A 17738-nucleotide genomic window follows, 5' to 3' on the forward strand; every position below is an offset into this window, starting at 1 on the left:
GCAGAGGGCGCTGTTTCCCACTTCTTGGAAAACGCCATCACTTTGAATGGAGGAAGAGTATTTATTTTGCCCTCATGTGAGGAACATCCATCTATTTGTCTCTCTGCTGTGAAGTTCAAACAGGCCTATAGGCTGGCTGTGGCTGCGACCGGTGGCACAAAACAGCCAGAAAAACCATACGAGCAGCAAAGTGTGCACACACATCCGAGACCGTTTGCAGAAGCGCAGTTTGACCAGTGTCGTCTTTAAAAGGAAAGTTTTCAGAGCGCTTTCCGGCTTACGGCCATACTACCCTGAGAACGCCCGATCTCGTCCGATCTCGGAAGCTAAGCAGGGGCGGGCCTGGTTAGTACTTGGATGGGAGACCGCCTGGGAATACCAGGTGCTGTAAGCTTTTTAGGCTCTTGGCGTTCAGCAGAGGGCGCTGTTTCCCACTTCTTGGAAAACGCCATCACTTTGAATGGAGGAAGAGTATTTATTTTGCCCTCATGTGAGGAACATCCATCTATTTGTCTCTCTGCTGTGAAGTTCAAACAGGCCTATAGGCTGGCTGTGGCTGCGACCGGTGGCACAAAACAGCCAGAAAAACCATACGAGCAGCAAAGTGTGCACACACATCCGAGACCGTTTGCAGAAGCGCAGTTTGACCAGTGTCGTCTTTAAAAGGAAAGTTTTCAGAGAGCTTTCCGGCTTACGGCCATACTACCCTGAGAACACCCGATCTCGTCCGATCTCGGAAGCTAAGCAGGGGCGGGCCTGGTTAGTACTTGGATGGGAGACCGCCTGGGAATACCAGGTGCTGTAAGCTTTTTAGGCTCTTGGCTTTCAGCAGAGGGCGCTGTTTCCCACTTCTTGGAAAACGCCATCACTTTGAATGGAGGAAGAGTATTTATTTTGCCCTCATGTGAGGAACATCCATCTACAGTATTTGTCTCTCTGCTGTGAAGTTCAAACAGGCTTATAGGCTGGCTGTGGCTGCGACCGGTGGCACAAAACAGCCAGAAAAACCATACGAGCAGCAAAGTGTGCACACACATCCGAGACCGTTTGCAGAAGCGCAGTTTGACCAGTGTCGTCTTTAAAAGGAAAGTTTTCAGAGAGCTTTCCGGCTTACGGCCATACTATCCTGAGAACGCCCGATCTCGTCCGATCTCGGAAGCTAAGCAGGGGCGGACCTGGTTAGTACTTGGATGGGAGACCGCCTGGGAATACCAGGTGCTGTAAGCTTTTTAGGCTCTTGGCTTTCAGCAGAGGGCGCTGTTTCCCACTTCTTGGAAAACGCCATCACTTTGAATGGAGGAAGAGTATTTATTTTGCCCTCATGTGAGGAACATCCATCTATTTGTCTCTCTGCTGTGAAGTTCAAACAGGCCTATAGGCTGGCTGTGGCTGCGACCGGTGGCACAAAACAGCCAGAAAAACCATACGAGCAGCAAAGTGTGCACACACATCCGAGACCGTTTGCAGAAGCGCAGTTTGACCAGTGTCGTCTTTAAAAGGAAAGTTTTCAGAGCGCTTTCCGGCTTACGGCCATACTACCCTGAGAACGCCCGATCTCGTCCGATCTCGGAAGCTAAGCAGGGGCGGGCCTGGTTAGTACTTGGATGGGAGACCGCCTGGGAATACCAGGTGCTGTAAGCTTTTTAGGCTCTTGGCTTTCAGCAGAGGGCGCTGTTTCCCACTTCTTGGAAAACGCCATCACTTTGAATGGAGGAAGAGTATTTATTTTGCCCTCATGTGAGGAACATCCATCTACAGTGTTTTTCTATCTGCTGTGAAGTTCAAACAGGCTTATAGGCTGGCTGTGGCTGCGACCGGTGGCACAAAACAGCCAGAAAAACCATACGAGCAGCAAAGTGTGCACACACATCCGAGACCGTTTGCAGAAGCGCAGTTTGACCAGTGTCGTCTTTAAAAGGAAAGTTTTCAGAGAGCTTTCCGGCTTACGGCCATACTATCCTGAGAACGCCCGATCTCGTCCGATCTCGGAAGCTAAGCAGGGGCGGACCTGGTTAGTACTTGGATGGGAGACCGCCTGGGAATACCAGGTGCTGTAAGCTTTTTAGGCTCTTGGCTTTCAGCAGAGGGCGCTGTTTCCCACTTCTTGGAAAACGCCATCACTTTGAATGGAGGAAGAGTATTTATTTTGCCCTCATGTGAGGAACATCCATCTATTTGTCTCTCTGCTGTGAAGTTCAAACAGGCCTATAGGCTGGCTGTGGCTGCGACCGGTGGCACAAAACAGCCAGAAAAACCATACAAGCAGCAAAGTGTGCACACACATCCGAGACCGTTTGCAGAAGCGCAATTTGACCAGTGTCGTCTTTAAAAGGAAAGTTTTCAGAGAGCTTTCCGGCTTACGGCCATACTACCCTGAGAACGCCCGATCTCGTCCGATCTCGGAAGCTAAGCAGGGGCGGGCCTGGTTAGTACTTGGATGGGAGACCGCCTGGGAATACCAGGTGCTGTAAGCTTTTTAGGCTCTTGGCTTTCAGCAGAGGGCGCTGTTTCCCACTTCTTGGAAAACGCCATCACTTTGAATGGAGGAAGAGTATTTATTTTGCCCTCATGTGAGGAACATCCATCTACAGTGTTTTTCTATCTGCTGTGAAGTTCAAACAGGCTTATAGGCTGGCTGTGGCTGCGACCGGTGGCACAAAACAGCCAGAAAAACCATACGAGCAGCAAAGTGTGCACACACATCCGAGACCGTTTGCAGAAGCGCAGTTTGACCAGTGTCGTCTTTAAAAGGAAAGTTTTCAGAGCGCTTTCCGGCTTACGGCCATACTACCCTGAGAACGCCCGATCTCGTCCGATCTCGGAAGCTAAGCAGGGGCGGGCCTGGTTAGTACTTGGATGGGAGACCGCCTGGGAATACCAGGTGCTGTAAGCTTTTTAGGCTCTTGGCTTTCAGCAGAGGGCGCTGTTTCCCACTTCTTGGAAAACGCCATCACTTTGAATGGAGGAAGAGTATTTATTTTGCCCTCATGTGAGGAACATCCATCTACAGTGTTTTTCTATCTGCTGTGAAGTTCAAACAGGCTTATAGGCTGGCTGTGGCTGCGACCGGTGGCACAAAACAGCCAGAAAAACCATACGAGCAGCAAAGTGTGCACACACATCCGAGACCGTTTGCAGAAGCGCAGTTTGACCAGTGTCGTCTTTAAAAGGAAAGTTTTCAGAGAGCTTTCCGGCTTACGGCCATACTATCCTGAGAACGCCCGATCTCGTCTGATCTCGGAAGCTAAGCAGGGGCGGACCTGGTTAGTACTTGGATGGGAGACCGCCTGGGAATACCAGGTGCTGTAAGCTTTTTAGGCTCTTGGCTTTCAGCAGAGGGCGCTGTTTCCCACTTCTTGGAAAACGCCATCACTTTGAATGGAGGAAGAGTATTTATTTTGCCCTCATGTGAGGAACATCCATCTACAGTATTTGTCTCTCTGCTGTGAAGTTCAAACAGGCTTATAGGCTGGCTGTGGCTGCGACCGGTGGCACAAAACAGCCAGAAAAACCATACGAGCAGCAAAGTGTGCACACACATCCGAGACCGTTTGCAGAAGCGCAGTTTGACCAGTGTCGTCTTTAAAAGGAAAGTTTTCAGAGAGCTTTCCGGCTTACGGCCATACTATCCTGAGAACGCCCGATCTCGTCCGATCTCGGAAGCTAAGCAGGGGCGGACCAGGTTAGTACTTGGATGGGAGACCGCCTGGGAATACCAGGTGCTGTAAGCTTTTTAGGCTCTTGGCTTTCAGCAGAGGGCGCTGTTTCCCACTTCTTGGAAAACGCCATCACTTTGAATGGAGGAAGAGTATTTATTTTGCCCTCATGTGAGGAACATCCATCTATTTGTCTCTCTGCTGTGAAGTTCAAACAGGCCTATAGGCTGGCTGTGGCTGCGACCGGTGGCACAAAACAGCCAGAAAAACCATACAAGCAGCAAAGTGTGCACACACATCCGAGACCGTTTGCAGAAGCGCAATTTGACCAGTGTCGTCTTTAAAAGGAAAGTTTTCAGAGAGCTTTCCGGCTTACGGCCATACTACCCTGAGAACGCCCGATCTCGTCCGATCTCGGAAGCTAAGCAGGGGCGGGCCTGGTTAGTACTTGGATGGGAGACCGCCTGGGAATACCAGGTGCTGTAAGCTTTTTAGGCTCTTGGCTTTCAGCAGAGGGCGCTGTTTCCCACTTCTTGGAAAACGCCATCACTTTGAATGGAGGAAGAGTATTTATTTTGCCCTCATGTGAGGACCATCCATCTACAGTGTTTTTCTATCTGCTGTGAAGTTCAAACAGGCTTATAGGCTGGCTGTGGCTGCGACCGGTGGCACAAAACAGCCAGAAAAACCATACGAGCAGCAAAGTGTGCACACACATCCGAGACCGTTTGCAGAAGCGCAGTTTGACCAGTGTCGTCTTTAAAAGGAAAGTTTTCAGAGAGCTTTCCGGCTTACGGCCATACTACCCTGAGAACGCCCGATCTCGTCCGATCTCGGAAGCTAAGCAGGGGCGGGCCTGGTTAGTACTTGGATGGGAGACCGCCTGGGAATACCAGGTGCTGTAAGCTTTTTAGGCTCTTGGCTTTCAGCAGAGGGCGCTGTTTCCCACTTCTTGGAAAACGCCATCACTTTGAATGGAGGAAGAGTATTTATTTTGCCCTCATGTGAGGAACATCCATCTACAGTGTTTTTCTATCTGCTGTGAAGTTCAAACAGGCTTATAGGCTGGCTGTGGCTGCGACCGGTGGCACAAAACAGCCAGAAAAACCATACGAGCAGCAAAGTGTGCACACACATCCGAGACCGTTTGCAGAAGCGCAGTTTGACCAGTGTCGTCTTTAAAAGGAAAGTTTTCAGAGAGCTTTCCGGCTTACGGCCATACTATCCTGAGAACGCCCGATCTCGTCTGATCTCGGAAGCTAAGCAGGGGCGGACCTGGTTAGTACTTGGATGGGAGACCGCCTGGGAATACCAGGTGCTGTAAGCTTTTTAGGCTCTTGGCTTTCAGCAGAGGGCGCTGTTTCCCACTTCTTGGAAAACGCCATCACTTTGAATGGAGGAAGAGTATTTATTTTGCCCTCATGTGAGGAACATCCATCTACAGTATTTGTCTCTCTGCTGTGAAGTTCAAACAGGCTTATAGGCTGGCTGTGGCTGCGACCGGTGGCACAAAACAGCCAGAAAAACCATACGAGCAGCAAAGTGTGCACACACATCCGAGACCGTTTGCAGAAGCGCAGTTTGACCAGTGTCGTCTTTAAAAGGAAAGTTTTCAGAGAGCTTTCCGGCTTACGGCCATACTATCCTGAGAACGCCCGATCTCGTCCGATCTCGGAAGCTAAGCAGGGGCGGACCAGGTTAGTACTTGGATGGGAGACCGCCTGGGAATACCAGGTGCTGTAAGCTTTTTAGGCTCTTGGCTTTCAGCAGAGGGCGCTGTTTCCCACTTCTTGGAAAACGCCATCACTTTGAATGGAGGAAGAGTATTTATTTTGCCCTCATGTGAGGAACATCCATCTATTTGTCTCTCTGCTGTGAAGTTCAAACAGGCCTATAGGCTGGCTGTGGCTGCGACCGGTGGCACAAAACAGCCAGAAAAACCATACAAGCAGCAAAGTGTGCACACACATCCGAGACCGTTTGCAGAAGCGCAATTTGACCAGTGTCGTCTTTAAAAGGAAAGTTTTCAGAGAGCTTTCCGGCTTACGGCCATACTACCCTGAGAACGCCCGATCTCGTCCGATCTCGGAAGCTAAGCAGGGGCGGGCCTGGTTAGTACTTGGATGGGAGACCGCCTGGGAATACCAGGTGCTGTAAGCTTTTTAGGCTCTTGGCTTTCAGCAGAGGGCGCTGTTTCCCACTTCTTGGAAAACGCCATCACTTTGAATGGAGGAAGAGTATTTATTTTGCCCTCATGTGAGGAACATCCATCTACAGTGTTTTTCTATCTGCTGTGAAGTTCAAACAGGCTTATAGGCTGGCTGTGGCTGCGACCGGTGGCACAAAACAGCCAGAAAAACCATACGAGCAGCAAAGTGTGCACACACATCCGAGACCGTTTGCAGAAGCGCAGTTTGACCAGTGTCGTCTTTAAAAGGAAAGTTTTCAGAGAGCTGTCCGGCTTACGGCCATACTACCCTGAGAACGCCCGATCTCGTCCGATCTCGGAAGCTAAGCAGGGGCGGGCCTGGTTAGTACTTGGATGGGAGACCGCCTGGGAATACCAGGTGCTGTAAGCTTTTTAGGCTCTTGGCTTTCAGCAGAGGGCGCTGTTTCCCACTTCTTGGAAAACGCCATCACTTTGAATGGAGGAAGAGTATTTATTTTGCCCTCATGTGAGGACCATCCATCTACAGTGTTTTTCTATCTGCTGTGAAGTTCAAACAGGCTTATAGGCTGGCTGTGGCTGCGACCGGTGGCACAAAACAGCCAGAAAAACCATACGAGCAGCAAAGTGTGCACACACATCCGAGACCGTTTGCAGAAGCGCAGTTTGACCAGTGTCGTCTTTAAAAGGAAAGTTTTCAGAGAGCTGTCCGGCTTACGGCCATACTACCCTGAGAACGCCCGATCTCGTCCGATCTCGGAAGCTAAGCAGGGGCGGGCCTGGTTAGTACTTGGATGGGAGACCGCCTGGGAATACCAGGTGCTGTAAGCTTTTTAGGCTCTTGGCTTTCAGCAGAGGGCGCTGTTTCCCACTTCTTGGAAAACGCCATCACTTTGAATGGAGGAAGAGTATTTATCTTGCCCTCATGTGAGGAACATCCATCTACAGTGTTTTTCTATCTGCTGTGAAGTTCAAACAGGCTTATAGGCTGGCTGTGGCTGCGACCGGTGGCACAAAACAGCCAGAAAAACCATACGAGCAGCAAAGTGTGCACACACATCCGAGACCGTTTGCAGAAGCGCAGTTTGACCAGTGTCGTCTTTAAAAGGAAAGTTTTCAGAGAGCTTTCCGGCTTACGGCCATACTACCCTGAGAATGCCCGATCTCGTCCGATCTCGGAAGCTAAGCAGGGGCGGGCCTGGTTAGTACTTGGATGGGAGACCGCCTGGGAATACCAGGTGCTGTAAGCTTTTTAGGCTCTTGGCGTTCAGCAGAGGGCGCTGTTTCCCACTTCTTGGAAAACGCCATCACTTTGAATGGAGGAAGAGTATTTATTTTGCCCTCATGTGAGGAACATCCATCTATTTGTCTCTCTGCTGTGAAGTTCAAACAGGCCTATAGGCTGGCTGTGGCTGCGACCGGTGGCACAAAACAGCCAGAAAAACCATACGAGCAGCAAAGTGTGCACACACATCCGAGACCGTTTGCAGAAGCGCAGTTTGACCAGTGTCGTCTTTAAAAGGAAAGTTTTCAGAGAGCTTTCCGGCTTACGGCCATACTACCCTGAGAACACCCGATCTCGTCCGATCTCGGAAGCTAAGCAGGGGCGGGCCTGGTTAGTACTTGGATGGGAGACCGCCTGGGAATACCAGGTGCTGTAAGCTTTTTAGGCTCTTGGCTTTCAGCAGAGGGCGCTGTTTCCCACTTCTTGGAAAACGCCATCACTTTGAATGGAGGAAGAGTATTTATTTTGCCCTCATGTGAGGAACATCCATCTACAGTATTTGTCTCTCTGCTGTGAAGTTCAAACAGGCTTATAGGCTGGCTGTGGCTGCGACCGGTGGCACAAAACAGCCAGAAAAACCATACGAGCAGCAAAGTGTGCACACACATCCGAGACCGTTTGCAGAAGCGCAGTTTGACCAGTGTCGTCTTTAAAAGGAAAGTTTTCAGAGAGCTTTCCGGCTTACGGCCATACTATCCTGAGAACGCCCGATCTCGTCCGATCTCGGAAGCTAAGCAGGGGCGGACCTGGTTAGTACTTGGATGGGAGACCGCCTGGGAATACCAGGTGCTGTAAGCTTTTTAGGCTCTTGGCTTTCAGCAGAGGGCGCTGTTTCCCACTTCTTGGAAAACGCCATCACTTTGAATGGAGGAAGAGTATTTATTTTGCCCTCATGTGAGGAACATCCATCTATTTGTCTCTCTGCTGTGAAGTTCAAACAGGCCTATAGGCTGGCTGTGGCTGCGACCGGTGGCACAAAACAGCCAGAAAAACCATACGAGCAGCAAAGTGTGCACACACATCCGAGACCGTTTGCAGAAGCGCAGTTTGACCAGTGTCGTCTTTAAAAGGAAAGTTTTCAGAGCGCTTTCCGGCTTACGGCCATACTACCCTGAGAACGCCCGATCTCGTCCGATCTCGGAAGCTAAGCAGGGGCGGGCCTGGTTAGTACTTGGATGGGAGACCGCCTGGGAATACCAGGTGCTGTAAGCTTTTTAGGCTCTTGGCGTTCAGCAGAGGGCGCTGTTTCCCACTTCTTGGAAAACGCCATCACTTTGAATGGAGGAAGAGTATTTATTTTGCCCTCATGTGAGGAACATCCATCTATTTGTCTCTCTGCTGTGAAGTTCAAACAGGCCTATAGGCTGGCTGTGGCTGCGACCGGTGGCACAAAACAGCCAGAAAAACCATACGAGCAGCAAAGTGTGCACACACATCCGAGACCGTTTGCAGAAGCGCAGTTTGACCAGTGTCGTCTTTAAAAGGAAAGTTTTCAGAGAGCTTTCCGGCTTACGGCCATACTACCCTGAGAACACCCGATCTCGTCCGATCTCGGAAGCTAAGCAGGGGCGGGCCTGGTTAGTACTTGGATGGGAGACCGCCTGGGAATACCAGGTGCTGTAAGCTTTTTAGGCTCTTGGCTTTCAGCAGAGGGCGCTGTTTCCCACTTCTTGGAAAACGCCATCACTTTGAATGGAGGAAGAGTATTTATTTTGCCCTCATGTGAGGAACATCCATCTACAGTATTTGTCTCTCTGCTGTGAAGTTCAAACAGGCTTATAGGCTGGCTGTGGCTGCGACCGGTGGCACAAAACAGCCAGAAAAACCATACGAGCAGCAAAGTGTGCACACACATCCGAGACCGTTTGCAGAAGCGCAGTTTGACCAGTGTCGTCTTTAAAAGGAAAGTTTTCAGAGAGCTTTCCGGCTTACGGCCATACTATCCTGAGAACGCCCGATCTCGTCCGATCTCGGAAGCTAAGCAGGGGCGGACCTGGTTAGTACTTGGATGGGAGACCGCCTGGGAATACCAGGTGCTGTAAGCTTTTTAGGCTCTTGGCTTTCAGCAGAGGGCGCTGTTTCCCACTTCTTGGAAAACGCCATCACTTTGAATGGAGGAAGAGTATTTATTTTGCCCTCATGTGAGGAACATCCATCTATTTGTCTCTCTGCTGTGAAGTTCAAACAGGCCTATAGGCTGGCTGTGGCTGCGACCGGTGGCACAAAACAGCCAGAAAAACCATACGAGCAGCAAAGTGTGCACACACATCCGAGACCGTTTGCAGAAGCGCAGTTTGACCAGTGTCGTCTTTAAAAGGAAAGTTTTCAGAGCGCTTTCCGGCTTACGGCCATACTACCCTGAGAACGCCCGATCTCGTCCGATCTCGGAAGCTAAGCAGGGGCGGGCCTGGTTAGTACTTGGATGGGAGACCGCCTGGGAATACCAGGTGCTGTAAGCTTTTTAGGCTCTTGGCTTTCAGCAGAGGGCGCTGTTTCCCACTTCTTGGAAAACGCCATCACTTTGAATGGAGGAAGAGTATTTATTTTGCCCTCATGTGAGGAACATCCATCTACAGTGTTTTTCTATCTGCTGTGAAGTTCAAACAGGCTTATAGGCTGGCTGTGGCTGCGACCGGTGGCACAAAACAGCCAGAAAAACCATACGAGCAGCAAAGTGTGCACACACATCCGAGACCGTTTGCAGAAGCGCAGTTTGACCAGTGTCGTCTTTAAAAGGAAAGTTTTCAGAGAGCTTTCCGGCTTACGGCCATACTATCCTGAGAACGCCCGATCTCGTCCGATCTCGGAAGCTAAGCAGGGGCGGACCTGGTTAGTACTTGGATGGGAGACCGCCTGGGAATACCAGGTGCTGTAAGCTTTTTAGGCTCTTGGCTTTCAGCAGAGGGCGCTGTTTCCCACTTCTTGGAAAACGCCATCACTTTGAATGGAGGAAGAGTATTTATTTTGCCCTCATGTGAGGAACATCCATCTATTTGTCTCTCTGCTGTGAAGTTCAAACAGGCCTATAGGCTGGCTGTGGCTGCGACCGGTGGCACAAAACAGCCAGAAAAACCATACAAGCAGCAAAGTGTGCACACACATCCGAGACCGTTTGCAGAAGCGCAATTTGACCAGTGTCGTCTTTAAAAGGAAAGTTTTCAGAGAGCTTTCCGGCTTACGGCCATACTACCCTGAGAACGCCCGATCTCGTCCGATCTCGGAAGCTAAGCAGGGGCGGGCCTGGTTAGTACTTGGATGGGAGACCGCCTGGGAATACCAGGTGCTGTAAGCTTTTTAGGCTCTTGGCTTTCAGCAGAGGGCGCTGTTTCCCACTTCTTGGAAAACGCCATCACTTTGAATGGAGGAAGAGTATTTATTTTGCCCTCATGTGAGGAACATCCATCTACAGTGTTTTTCTATCTGCTGTGAAGTTCAAACAGGCTTATAGGCTGGCTGTGGCTGCGACCGGTGGCACAAAACAGCCAGAAAAACCATACGAGCAGCAAAGTGTGCACACACATCCGAGACCGTTTGCAGAAGCGCAGTTTGACCAGTGTCGTCTTTAAAAGGAAAGTTTTCAGAGCGCTTTCCGGCTTACGGCCATACTACCCTGAGAACGCCCGATCTCGTCCGATCTCGGAAGCTAAGCAGGGGCGGGCCTGGTTAGTACTTGGATGGGAGACCGCCTGGGAATACCAGGTGCTGTAAGCTTTTTAGGCTCTTGGCTTTCAGCAGAGGGCGCTGTTTCCCACTTCTTGGAAAACGCCATCACTTTGAATGGAGGAAGAGTATTTATTTTGCCCTCATGTGAGGAACATCCATCTACAGTGTTTTTCTATCTGCTGTGAAGTTCAAACAGGCTTATAGGCTGGCTGTGGCTGCGACCGGTGGCACAAAACAGCCAGAAAAACCATACGAGCAGCAAAGTGTGCACACACATCCGAGACCGTTTGCAGAAGCGCAGTTTGACCAGTGTCGTCTTTAAAAGGAAAGTTTTCAGAGAGCTTTCCGGCTTACGGCCATACTATCCTGAGAACGCCCGATCTCGTCTGATCTCGGAAGCTAAGCAGGGGCGGACCTGGTTAGTACTTGGATGGGAGACCGCCTGGGAATACCAGGTGCTGTAAGCTTTTTAGGCTCTTGGCTTTCAGCAGAGGGCGCTGTTTCCCACTTCTTGGAAAACGCCATCACTTTGAATGGAGGAAGAGTATTTATTTTGCCCTCATGTGAGGAACATCCATCTACAGTATTTGTCTCTCTGCTGTGAAGTTCAAACAGGCTTATAGGCTGGCTGTGGCTGCGACCGGTGGCACAAAACAGCCAGAAAAACCATACGAGCAGCAAAGTGTGCACACACATCCGAGACCGTTTGCAGAAGCGCAGTTTGACCAGTGTCGTCTTTAAAAGGAAAGTTTTCAGAGAGCTTTCCGGCTTACGGCCATACTATCCTGAGAACGCCCGATCTCGTCCGATCTCGGAAGCTAAGCAGGGGCGGACCAGGTTAGTACTTGGATGGGAGACCGCCTGGGAATACCAGGTGCTGTAAGCTTTTTAGGCTCTTGGCTTTCAGCAGAGGGCGCTGTTTCCCACTTCTTGGAAAACGCCATCACTTTGAATGGAGGAAGAGTATTTATTTTGCCCTCATGTGAGGAACATCCATCTATTTGTCTCTCTGCTGTGAAGTTCAAACAGGCCTATAGGCTGGCTGTGGCTGCGACCGGTGGCACAAAACAGCCAGAAAAACCATACAAGCAGCAAAGTGTGCACACACATCCGAGACCGTTTGCAGAAGCGCAATTTGACCAGTGTCGTCTTTAAAAGGAAAGTTTTCAGAGAGCTTTCCGGCTTACGGCCATACTACCCTGAGAACGCCCGATCTCGTCCGATCTCGGAAGCTAAGCAGGGGCGGGCCTGGTTAGTACTTGGATGGGAGACCGCCTGGGAATACCAGGTGCTGTAAGCTTTTTAGGCTCTTGGCTTTCAGCAGAGGGCGCTGTTTCCCACTTCTTGGAAAACGCCATCACTTTGAATGGAGGAAGAGTATTTATTTTGCCCTCATGTGAGGACCATCCATCTACAGTGTTTTTCTATCTGCTGTGAAGTTCAAACAGGCTTATAGGCTGGCTGTGGCTGCGACCGGTGGCACAAAACAGCCAGAAAAACCATACGAGCAGCAAAGTGTGCACACACATCCGAGACCGTTTGCAGAAGCGCAGTTTGACCAGTGTCGTCTTTAAAAGGAAAGTTTTCAGAGAGCTGTCCGGCTTACGGCCATACTACCCTGAGAACGCCCGATCTCGTCCGATCTCGGAAGCTAAGCAGGGGCGGGCCTGGTTAGTACTTGGATGGGAGACCGCCTGGGAATACCAGGTGCTGTAAGCTTTTTAGGCTCTTGGCTTTCAGCAGAGGGCGCTGTTTCCCACTTCTTGGAAAACGCCATCACTTTGAATGGAGGAAGAGTATTTATTTTGCCCTCATGTGAGGACCATCCATCTACAGTGTTTTTCTATCTGCTGTGAAGTTCAAACAGGCTTATAGGCTGGCTGTGGCTGCGACCGGTGGCACAAAACAGCCAGAAAAACCATACGAGCAGCAAAGTGTGCACACACATCCGAGACCGTTTGCAGAAGCGCAGTTTGACCAGTGTCGTCTTTAAAAGGAAAGTTTTCAGAGAGCTGTCCGGCTTACGGCCATACTACCCTGAGAACGCCCGATCTCGTCCGATCTCGGAAGCTAAGCAGGGGCGGGCCTGGTTAGTACTTGGATGGGAGACCGCCTGGGAATACCAGGTGCTGTAAGCTTTTTAGGCTCTTGGCGTTCAGCAGAGGGCGCTGTTTCCCACTTCTTGGAAAACGCCATCACTTTGAATGGAGGAAGAGTATTTATTTTGCCCTCATGTGAGGAACATCCATCTACAGTGTTTTTCTATCTGCTGTGAAGTTCAAACAGGCTTATAGGCTGGCTGTGGCTGCGACCGGTGGCACAAAACAGCCAGAAAAACCATACGAGCAGCAAAGTGTGCACACACATCCGAGACCGTTTGCAGAAGCGCAGTTTGACCAGTGTCGTCTTTAAAAGGAAAGTTTTCAGAGAGCTTTCCGGCTTACGGCCATACTACCCTGAGAACACCCGATCTCGTCCGATCTCGGAAGCTAAGCAGGGGCGGGCCTGGTTAGTACTTGGATGGGAGACCGCCTGGGAATACCAGGTGCTGTAAGCTTTTTAGGCTCTTGGCTTTCAGCAGAGGGCGCTGTTTCCCACTTCTTGGAAAACGCCATCACTTTGAATGGAGGAAGAGTATTTATTTTGCCCTCATGTGAGGAACATCCATCTACAGTATTTGTCTCTCTGCTGTGAAGTTCAAACAGGCTTATAGGCTGGCTGTGGCTGCGACCGGTGGCACAAAACAGCCAGAAAAACCATACGAGCAGCAAAGTGTGCACACACATCCGAGACCGTTTGCAGAAGCGCAGTTTGACCAGTGTCGTCTTTAAAAGGAAAGTTTTCAGAGAGCTTTCCGGCTTACGGCCATACTATCCTGAGAACGCCCGATCTCGTCCGATCTCGGAAGCTAAGCAGGGGCGGACCTGGTTAGTACTTGGATGGGAGACCGCCTGGGAATACCAGGTGCTGTAAGCTTTTTAGGCTCTTGGCTTTCAGCAGAGGGCGCTGTTTCCCACTTCTTGGAAAACGCCATCACTTTGAATGGAGGAAGAGTATTTATTTTGCCCTCATGTGAGGAACATCCATCTATTTGTCTCTCTGCTGTGAAGTTCAAACAGGCCTATAGGCTGGCTGTGGCTGCGACCGGTGGCACAAAACAGCCAGAAAAACCATACGAGCAGCAAAGTGTGCACACACATCCGAGACCGTTTGCAGAAGCGCAGTTTGACCAGTGTCGTCTTTAAAAGGAAAGTTTTCAGAGCGCTTTCCGGCTTACGGCCATACTACCCTGAGAACGCCCGATCTCGTCCGATCTCGGAAGCTAAGCAGGGGCGGGCCTGGTTAGTACTTGGATGGGAGACCGCCTGGGAATACCAGGTGCTGTAAGCTTTTTAGGCTCTTGGCTTTCAGCAGAGGGCGCTGTTTCCCACTTCTTGGAAAACGCCATCACTTTGAATGGAGGAAGAGTATTTATTTTGCCCTCATGTGAGGAACATCCATCTACAGTGTTTTTCTATCTGCTGTGAAGTTCAAACAGGCTTATAGGCTGGCTGTGGCTGCGACCGGTGGCACAAAACAGCCAGAAAAACCATACGAGCAGCAAAGTGTGCACACACATCCGAGACCGTTTGCAGAAGCGCAGTTTGACCAGTGTCGTCTTTAAAAGGAAAGTTTTCAGAGAGCTTTCCGGCTTACGGCCATACTATCCTGAGAACGCCCGATCTCGTCCGATCTCGGAAGCTAAGCAGGGGCGGACCTGGTTAGTACTTGGATGGGAGACCGCCTGGGAATACCAGGTGCTGTAAGCTTTTTAGGCTCTTGGCTTTCAGCAGAGGGCGCTGTTTCCCACTTCTTGGAAAACGCCATCACTTTGAATGGAGGAAGAGTATTTATTTTGCCCTCATGTGAGGAACATCCATCTATTTGTCTCTCTGCTGTGAAGTTCAAACAGGCCTATAGGCTGGCTGTGGCTGCGACCGGTGGCACAAAACAGCCAGAAAAACCATACAAGCAGCAAAGTGTGCACACACATCCGAGACCGTTTGCAGAAGCGCAATTTGACCAGTGTCGTCTTTAAAAGGAAAGTTTTCAGAGAGCTTTCCGGCTTACGGCCATACTACCCTGAGAACGCCCGATCTCGTCCGATCTCGGAAGCTAAGCAGGGGCGGGCCTGGTTAGTACTTGGATGGGAGACCGCCTGGGAATACCAGGTGCTGTAAGCTTTTTAGGCTCTTGGCTTTCAGCAGAGGGCGCTGTTTCCCACTTCTTGGAAAACGCCATCACTTTGAATGGAGGAAGAGTATTTATTTTGCCCTCATGTGAGGAACATCCATCTACAGTGTTTTTCTATCTGCTGTGAAGTTCAAACAGGCTTATAGGCTGGCTGTGGCTGCGACCGGTGGCACAAAACAGCCAGAAAAACCATACGAGCAGCAAAGTGTGCACACACATCCGAGACCGTTTGCAGAAGCGCAGTTTGACCAGTGTCGTCTTTAAAAGGAAAGTTTTCAGAGAGCTTTCCGGCTTACGGCCATACTATCCTGAGAACGCCCGATCTCGTCCGATCTCGGAAGCTAAGCAGGGGCGGACCAGGTTAGTACTTGGATGGGAGACCGCCTGGGAATACCAGGTGCTGTAAGCTTTTTAGGCTCTTGGCTTTCAGCAGAGGGCGCTGTTTCCCACTTCTTGGAAAACGCCATCACTTTGAATGGAGGAAGAGTATTTATTTTGCCCTCATGTGAGGAACATCCATCTATTTGTCTCTCTGCTGTGAAGTTCAAACAGGCCTATAGGCTGGCTGTGGCTGCGACCGGTGGCACAAAACAGCCAGAAAAACCATACAAGCAGCAAAGTGTGCACACACATCCGAGACCGTTTGCAGAAGCGCAATTTGACCAGTGTCGTCTTTAAAAGGAAAGTTTTCAGAGAGCTTTCCGGCTTACGGCCATACTACCCTGAGAACGCCCGATCTCGTCCGATCTCGGAAGCTAAGCAGGGGCGGGCCTGGTTAGTACTTGGATGGGAGACCGCCTGGGAATACCAGGTGCTGTAAGCTTTTTAGGCTCTTGGCTTTCAGCAGAGGGCGCTGTTTCCCACTTCTTGGAAAACGCCATCACTTTGAATGGAGGAAGAGTATTTATTTTGCCCTCATGTGAGGACCATCCATCTACAGTGTTTTTCTATCTGCTGTGAAGTTCAAACAGGCTTATAGGCTGGCTGTGGCTGCGACCGGTGGCACAAAACAGCCAGAAAAACCATACGAGCAGCAAAGTGTGCACACACATCCGAGACCGTTTGCAGAAGCGCAGTTTGACCAGTGTCGTCTTTAAAAGGAAAGTTTTCAGAGAGCTGTCCGGCTTACGGCCATACTACCCTGAGAACGCCCGATCTCGTCCGATCTCGGAAGCTAAGCAGGGGCGGGCCTGGTTAGTACTTGGATGGGAGACCGCCTGGGAATACCAGGTGCTGTAAGCTTTTTAGGCTCTTGGCTTTCAGCAGAGGGCGCTGTTTCCCACTTCTTGGAAAACGCCATCACTTTGAATGGAGGAAGAGTATTTATTTTGCCCTCATGTGAGGAACATCCATCTACAGTGTTTTTCTATCTGCTGTGAAGTTCAAACAGGCTTATAGGCTGGCTGTGGCTGCGACCGGTGGCACAAAACAGCCAGAAAAACCATACAAGCAGCAAAGTGTGCACACACATCCGAGACCGTTTGCAGAAGCGCAATTTGACCAGTGTCGTCTTTAAAAAGGAAAGTTTTCAGAGAGCTTTCCGGCTTACGGCCATACTACCCTGAGAACGCCCGATCTCGTCCGATCTCGGAAGCTAAGCAGGGGCGGGCCTGGTTAGTACTTGGATGGGAGACCGCCTGGGAATACCAGGTGCTGTAAGCTTTTTAGGCTCTTGGCTTTCAGCAGAGGGCGCTGTTTCCCACTTCTTGGAAAACGCCATCACTTTGAATGGAGGAAGAGTATTTATTTTGCCCTCATGTGAGGAACATCCATCTACAGTGTTTTTCTATCTGCTGTGAAGTTCAAACAGGCTTATAGGCTGGCTGTGGCTGCGACCGGTGGCACAAAACAGCCAGAAAAACCATACGAGCAGCAAAGTGTGCACACACATCCGAGACCGTTTGCAGAAGCGCAGTTTGACCAGTGTCGTCTTTAAAAGGAAAGTTTTCAGAGAGCTTTCCGGCTTACGGCCATACTACCCTGAGAATGCCCGATCTCGTCCGATCTCGGAAGCAAAGCAGGGGCGGGCCTGGTTAGTACTTGGATGGGAGACCGCCTGGGAATACCAGGTGCTGTAAGCTTTTTAGGCTCTTGGCGTTCAGCAGAGGGCGCTGTTTCCCACTTCTTGGAAAACGCCATCACTTTGAATGGAGGAAGAGTATTTATTTTGCCCTCATGTGAGGAACATCCATCTATTTGTCTCTCTGCTGTGAAGTTCAAACAGGCCTATAGGCTGGCTGTGGCTGCGACCGGTGGCACAAAACAGCCAGAAAAACCATACGAGCAGCAAAGTGTGCACACACATCCGAGACCGTTTGCAGAAGCGCAGTTTGACCAGTGTCGTCTTTAAAAGGAAAGTTTTCAGAGAGCTTTCCGGCTTACGGCCATACTATCCTGAGAACGCCCGATCTCGTCCGATCTCGGAAGCTAAGCAGGGGCGGGCCTGGTTAGTACTTGGATGGGAGACCGCCTGGGAATACCAGGTGCTGTAAGCTTTTTAGGCTCTTGGCTTTCAGCAGAGGGCGCTGTTTCCCACTTCTTGGAAAACGCCATCACTTTGAATGGAGGAAGAGTATTTATTTTGCCCTCATGTGAGGAACATCCATCTACAGTGTTTTTCTATCTGCTGTGAAGTTCAAACAGGCTTATAGGCTGGCTGTGGCTGCGACCGGTGGCACAAAACAGCCAGAAAAACCATACGAGCAGCAAAGTGTGCACACACATCCGAGACCGT

The 17738-nt window shown here is 50.4% G+C and overlaps 42 non-coding genes across 42 annotated transcripts; all 42 read left to right on the forward strand.

The window, feature by feature from the left end:
- The first annotated feature begins 275 nt into the window (after window positions 1–275).
- Window positions 276–394, forward strand: LOC129184302 (5S ribosomal RNA). The gene has a single exon (XR_008571686.1). It is a non-coding gene; the product is annotated as a 5S ribosomal RNA (ribosomal RNA).
- A 295-nt stretch (window positions 395–689) lies between these two features.
- Window positions 690–808, forward strand: LOC129184007 (5S ribosomal RNA). The gene has a single exon (XR_008571413.1). It is a non-coding gene; the product is annotated as a 5S ribosomal RNA (ribosomal RNA).
- A 300-nt stretch (window positions 809–1108) lies between these two features.
- Window positions 1109–1227, forward strand: LOC129183802 (5S ribosomal RNA). Its single transcript, XR_008571212.1, has one exon. It is a non-coding gene; the product is annotated as a 5S ribosomal RNA (ribosomal RNA).
- Window positions 1228–1522: 295 nt separating this feature from the next.
- Window positions 1523–1641, forward strand: LOC129184304 (5S ribosomal RNA). The gene has a single exon (XR_008571687.1). It is a non-coding gene; the product is annotated as a 5S ribosomal RNA (ribosomal RNA).
- A 300-nt stretch (window positions 1642–1941) lies between these two features.
- Window positions 1942–2060, forward strand: LOC129183803 (5S ribosomal RNA). Its single transcript, XR_008571213.1, has one exon. It is a non-coding gene; the product is annotated as a 5S ribosomal RNA (ribosomal RNA).
- A 295-nt stretch (window positions 2061–2355) lies between these two features.
- LOC129184305 (5S ribosomal RNA) lies at window positions 2356–2474 on the forward strand. Its single transcript, XR_008571688.1, has one exon. It is a non-coding gene; the product is annotated as a 5S ribosomal RNA (ribosomal RNA).
- Window positions 2475–2774: 300 nt separating this feature from the next.
- Window positions 2775–2893, forward strand: LOC129184306 (5S ribosomal RNA). The gene has a single exon (XR_008571689.1). It is a non-coding gene; the product is annotated as a 5S ribosomal RNA (ribosomal RNA).
- Window positions 2894–3193: 300 nt separating this feature from the next.
- On the forward strand, window positions 3194–3312 carry LOC129183890 (5S ribosomal RNA). The gene has a single exon (XR_008571296.1). It is a non-coding gene; the product is annotated as a 5S ribosomal RNA (ribosomal RNA).
- A 300-nt stretch (window positions 3313–3612) lies between these two features.
- Window positions 3613–3731, forward strand: LOC129183638 (5S ribosomal RNA). Its single transcript, XR_008571052.1, has one exon. It is a non-coding gene; the product is annotated as a 5S ribosomal RNA (ribosomal RNA).
- Window positions 3732–4026: 295 nt separating this feature from the next.
- Window positions 4027–4145, forward strand: LOC129184307 (5S ribosomal RNA). Its single transcript, XR_008571690.1, has one exon. It is a non-coding gene; the product is annotated as a 5S ribosomal RNA (ribosomal RNA).
- Window positions 4146–4445: 300 nt separating this feature from the next.
- Window positions 4446–4564, forward strand: LOC129184308 (5S ribosomal RNA). Its single transcript, XR_008571691.1, has one exon. It is a non-coding gene; the product is annotated as a 5S ribosomal RNA (ribosomal RNA).
- Window positions 4565–4864: 300 nt separating this feature from the next.
- On the forward strand, window positions 4865–4983 carry LOC129183891 (5S ribosomal RNA). Its single transcript, XR_008571297.1, has one exon. It is a non-coding gene; the product is annotated as a 5S ribosomal RNA (ribosomal RNA).
- Window positions 4984–5283: 300 nt separating this feature from the next.
- On the forward strand, window positions 5284–5402 carry LOC129183639 (5S ribosomal RNA). Its single transcript, XR_008571053.1, has one exon. It is a non-coding gene; the product is annotated as a 5S ribosomal RNA (ribosomal RNA).
- Window positions 5403–5697: 295 nt separating this feature from the next.
- On the forward strand, window positions 5698–5816 carry LOC129184309 (5S ribosomal RNA). The gene has a single exon (XR_008571692.1). It is a non-coding gene; the product is annotated as a 5S ribosomal RNA (ribosomal RNA).
- A 300-nt stretch (window positions 5817–6116) lies between these two features.
- On the forward strand, window positions 6117–6235 carry LOC129184310 (5S ribosomal RNA). The gene has a single exon (XR_008571693.1). It is a non-coding gene; the product is annotated as a 5S ribosomal RNA (ribosomal RNA).
- Window positions 6236–6535: 300 nt separating this feature from the next.
- Window positions 6536–6654, forward strand: LOC129184311 (5S ribosomal RNA). Its single transcript, XR_008571694.1, has one exon. It is a non-coding gene; the product is annotated as a 5S ribosomal RNA (ribosomal RNA).
- A 300-nt stretch (window positions 6655–6954) lies between these two features.
- Window positions 6955–7073, forward strand: LOC129183414 (5S ribosomal RNA). The gene has a single exon (XR_008570832.1). It is a non-coding gene; the product is annotated as a 5S ribosomal RNA (ribosomal RNA).
- A 295-nt stretch (window positions 7074–7368) lies between these two features.
- LOC129184073 (5S ribosomal RNA) lies at window positions 7369–7487 on the forward strand. The gene has a single exon (XR_008571464.1). It is a non-coding gene; the product is annotated as a 5S ribosomal RNA (ribosomal RNA).
- A 300-nt stretch (window positions 7488–7787) lies between these two features.
- Window positions 7788–7906, forward strand: LOC129183804 (5S ribosomal RNA). Its single transcript, XR_008571214.1, has one exon. It is a non-coding gene; the product is annotated as a 5S ribosomal RNA (ribosomal RNA).
- A 295-nt stretch (window positions 7907–8201) lies between these two features.
- Window positions 8202–8320, forward strand: LOC129184313 (5S ribosomal RNA). The gene has a single exon (XR_008571696.1). It is a non-coding gene; the product is annotated as a 5S ribosomal RNA (ribosomal RNA).
- A 295-nt stretch (window positions 8321–8615) lies between these two features.
- On the forward strand, window positions 8616–8734 carry LOC129184103 (5S ribosomal RNA). The gene has a single exon (XR_008571493.1). It is a non-coding gene; the product is annotated as a 5S ribosomal RNA (ribosomal RNA).
- A 300-nt stretch (window positions 8735–9034) lies between these two features.
- On the forward strand, window positions 9035–9153 carry LOC129183805 (5S ribosomal RNA). Its single transcript, XR_008571215.1, has one exon. It is a non-coding gene; the product is annotated as a 5S ribosomal RNA (ribosomal RNA).
- A 295-nt stretch (window positions 9154–9448) lies between these two features.
- Window positions 9449–9567, forward strand: LOC129184314 (5S ribosomal RNA). The gene has a single exon (XR_008571697.1). It is a non-coding gene; the product is annotated as a 5S ribosomal RNA (ribosomal RNA).
- A 300-nt stretch (window positions 9568–9867) lies between these two features.
- LOC129183806 (5S ribosomal RNA) lies at window positions 9868–9986 on the forward strand. Its single transcript, XR_008571216.1, has one exon. It is a non-coding gene; the product is annotated as a 5S ribosomal RNA (ribosomal RNA).
- A 295-nt stretch (window positions 9987–10281) lies between these two features.
- LOC129184315 (5S ribosomal RNA) lies at window positions 10282–10400 on the forward strand. Its single transcript, XR_008571698.1, has one exon. It is a non-coding gene; the product is annotated as a 5S ribosomal RNA (ribosomal RNA).
- A 300-nt stretch (window positions 10401–10700) lies between these two features.
- On the forward strand, window positions 10701–10819 carry LOC129184316 (5S ribosomal RNA). The gene has a single exon (XR_008571699.1). It is a non-coding gene; the product is annotated as a 5S ribosomal RNA (ribosomal RNA).
- A 300-nt stretch (window positions 10820–11119) lies between these two features.
- On the forward strand, window positions 11120–11238 carry LOC129183892 (5S ribosomal RNA). Its single transcript, XR_008571298.1, has one exon. It is a non-coding gene; the product is annotated as a 5S ribosomal RNA (ribosomal RNA).
- Window positions 11239–11538: 300 nt separating this feature from the next.
- LOC129183640 (5S ribosomal RNA) lies at window positions 11539–11657 on the forward strand. Its single transcript, XR_008571054.1, has one exon. It is a non-coding gene; the product is annotated as a 5S ribosomal RNA (ribosomal RNA).
- A 295-nt stretch (window positions 11658–11952) lies between these two features.
- LOC129184317 (5S ribosomal RNA) lies at window positions 11953–12071 on the forward strand. The gene has a single exon (XR_008571700.1). It is a non-coding gene; the product is annotated as a 5S ribosomal RNA (ribosomal RNA).
- Window positions 12072–12371: 300 nt separating this feature from the next.
- On the forward strand, window positions 12372–12490 carry LOC129184318 (5S ribosomal RNA). Its single transcript, XR_008571701.1, has one exon. It is a non-coding gene; the product is annotated as a 5S ribosomal RNA (ribosomal RNA).
- A 300-nt stretch (window positions 12491–12790) lies between these two features.
- LOC129184320 (5S ribosomal RNA) lies at window positions 12791–12909 on the forward strand. The gene has a single exon (XR_008571702.1). It is a non-coding gene; the product is annotated as a 5S ribosomal RNA (ribosomal RNA).
- Window positions 12910–13209: 300 nt separating this feature from the next.
- Window positions 13210–13328, forward strand: LOC129184114 (5S ribosomal RNA). Its single transcript, XR_008571504.1, has one exon. It is a non-coding gene; the product is annotated as a 5S ribosomal RNA (ribosomal RNA).
- A 300-nt stretch (window positions 13329–13628) lies between these two features.
- Window positions 13629–13747, forward strand: LOC129183807 (5S ribosomal RNA). The gene has a single exon (XR_008571217.1). It is a non-coding gene; the product is annotated as a 5S ribosomal RNA (ribosomal RNA).
- Window positions 13748–14042: 295 nt separating this feature from the next.
- Window positions 14043–14161, forward strand: LOC129184321 (5S ribosomal RNA). Its single transcript, XR_008571703.1, has one exon. It is a non-coding gene; the product is annotated as a 5S ribosomal RNA (ribosomal RNA).
- Window positions 14162–14461: 300 nt separating this feature from the next.
- On the forward strand, window positions 14462–14580 carry LOC129183809 (5S ribosomal RNA). Its single transcript, XR_008571219.1, has one exon. It is a non-coding gene; the product is annotated as a 5S ribosomal RNA (ribosomal RNA).
- A 295-nt stretch (window positions 14581–14875) lies between these two features.
- LOC129184322 (5S ribosomal RNA) lies at window positions 14876–14994 on the forward strand. The gene has a single exon (XR_008571704.1). It is a non-coding gene; the product is annotated as a 5S ribosomal RNA (ribosomal RNA).
- A 300-nt stretch (window positions 14995–15294) lies between these two features.
- On the forward strand, window positions 15295–15413 carry LOC129183641 (5S ribosomal RNA). The gene has a single exon (XR_008571055.1). It is a non-coding gene; the product is annotated as a 5S ribosomal RNA (ribosomal RNA).
- Window positions 15414–15708: 295 nt separating this feature from the next.
- LOC129184323 (5S ribosomal RNA) lies at window positions 15709–15827 on the forward strand. Its single transcript, XR_008571705.1, has one exon. It is a non-coding gene; the product is annotated as a 5S ribosomal RNA (ribosomal RNA).
- Window positions 15828–16127: 300 nt separating this feature from the next.
- LOC129184326 (5S ribosomal RNA) lies at window positions 16128–16246 on the forward strand. Its single transcript, XR_008571707.1, has one exon. It is a non-coding gene; the product is annotated as a 5S ribosomal RNA (ribosomal RNA).
- Window positions 16247–16547: 301 nt separating this feature from the next.
- On the forward strand, window positions 16548–16666 carry LOC129184327 (5S ribosomal RNA). The gene has a single exon (XR_008571708.1). It is a non-coding gene; the product is annotated as a 5S ribosomal RNA (ribosomal RNA).
- Window positions 16667–16966: 300 nt separating this feature from the next.
- On the forward strand, window positions 16967–17085 carry LOC129183865 (5S ribosomal RNA). The gene has a single exon (XR_008571272.1). It is a non-coding gene; the product is annotated as a 5S ribosomal RNA (ribosomal RNA).
- A 295-nt stretch (window positions 17086–17380) lies between these two features.
- Window positions 17381–17499, forward strand: LOC129183457 (5S ribosomal RNA). The gene has a single exon (XR_008570875.1). It is a non-coding gene; the product is annotated as a 5S ribosomal RNA (ribosomal RNA).
- The last annotated feature ends 239 nt before the right edge of the window (window positions 17500–17738 follow it).

Source organism: Dunckerocampus dactyliophorus, chromosome 6 (genome assembly GCF_027744805.1).
Source record: "Dunckerocampus dactyliophorus isolate RoL2022-P2 chromosome 6, RoL_Ddac_1.1, whole genome shotgun sequence".
Classification (NCBI taxonomy): domain Eukaryota; kingdom Metazoa; phylum Chordata; class Actinopteri; order Syngnathiformes; family Syngnathidae; genus Dunckerocampus; species Dunckerocampus dactyliophorus.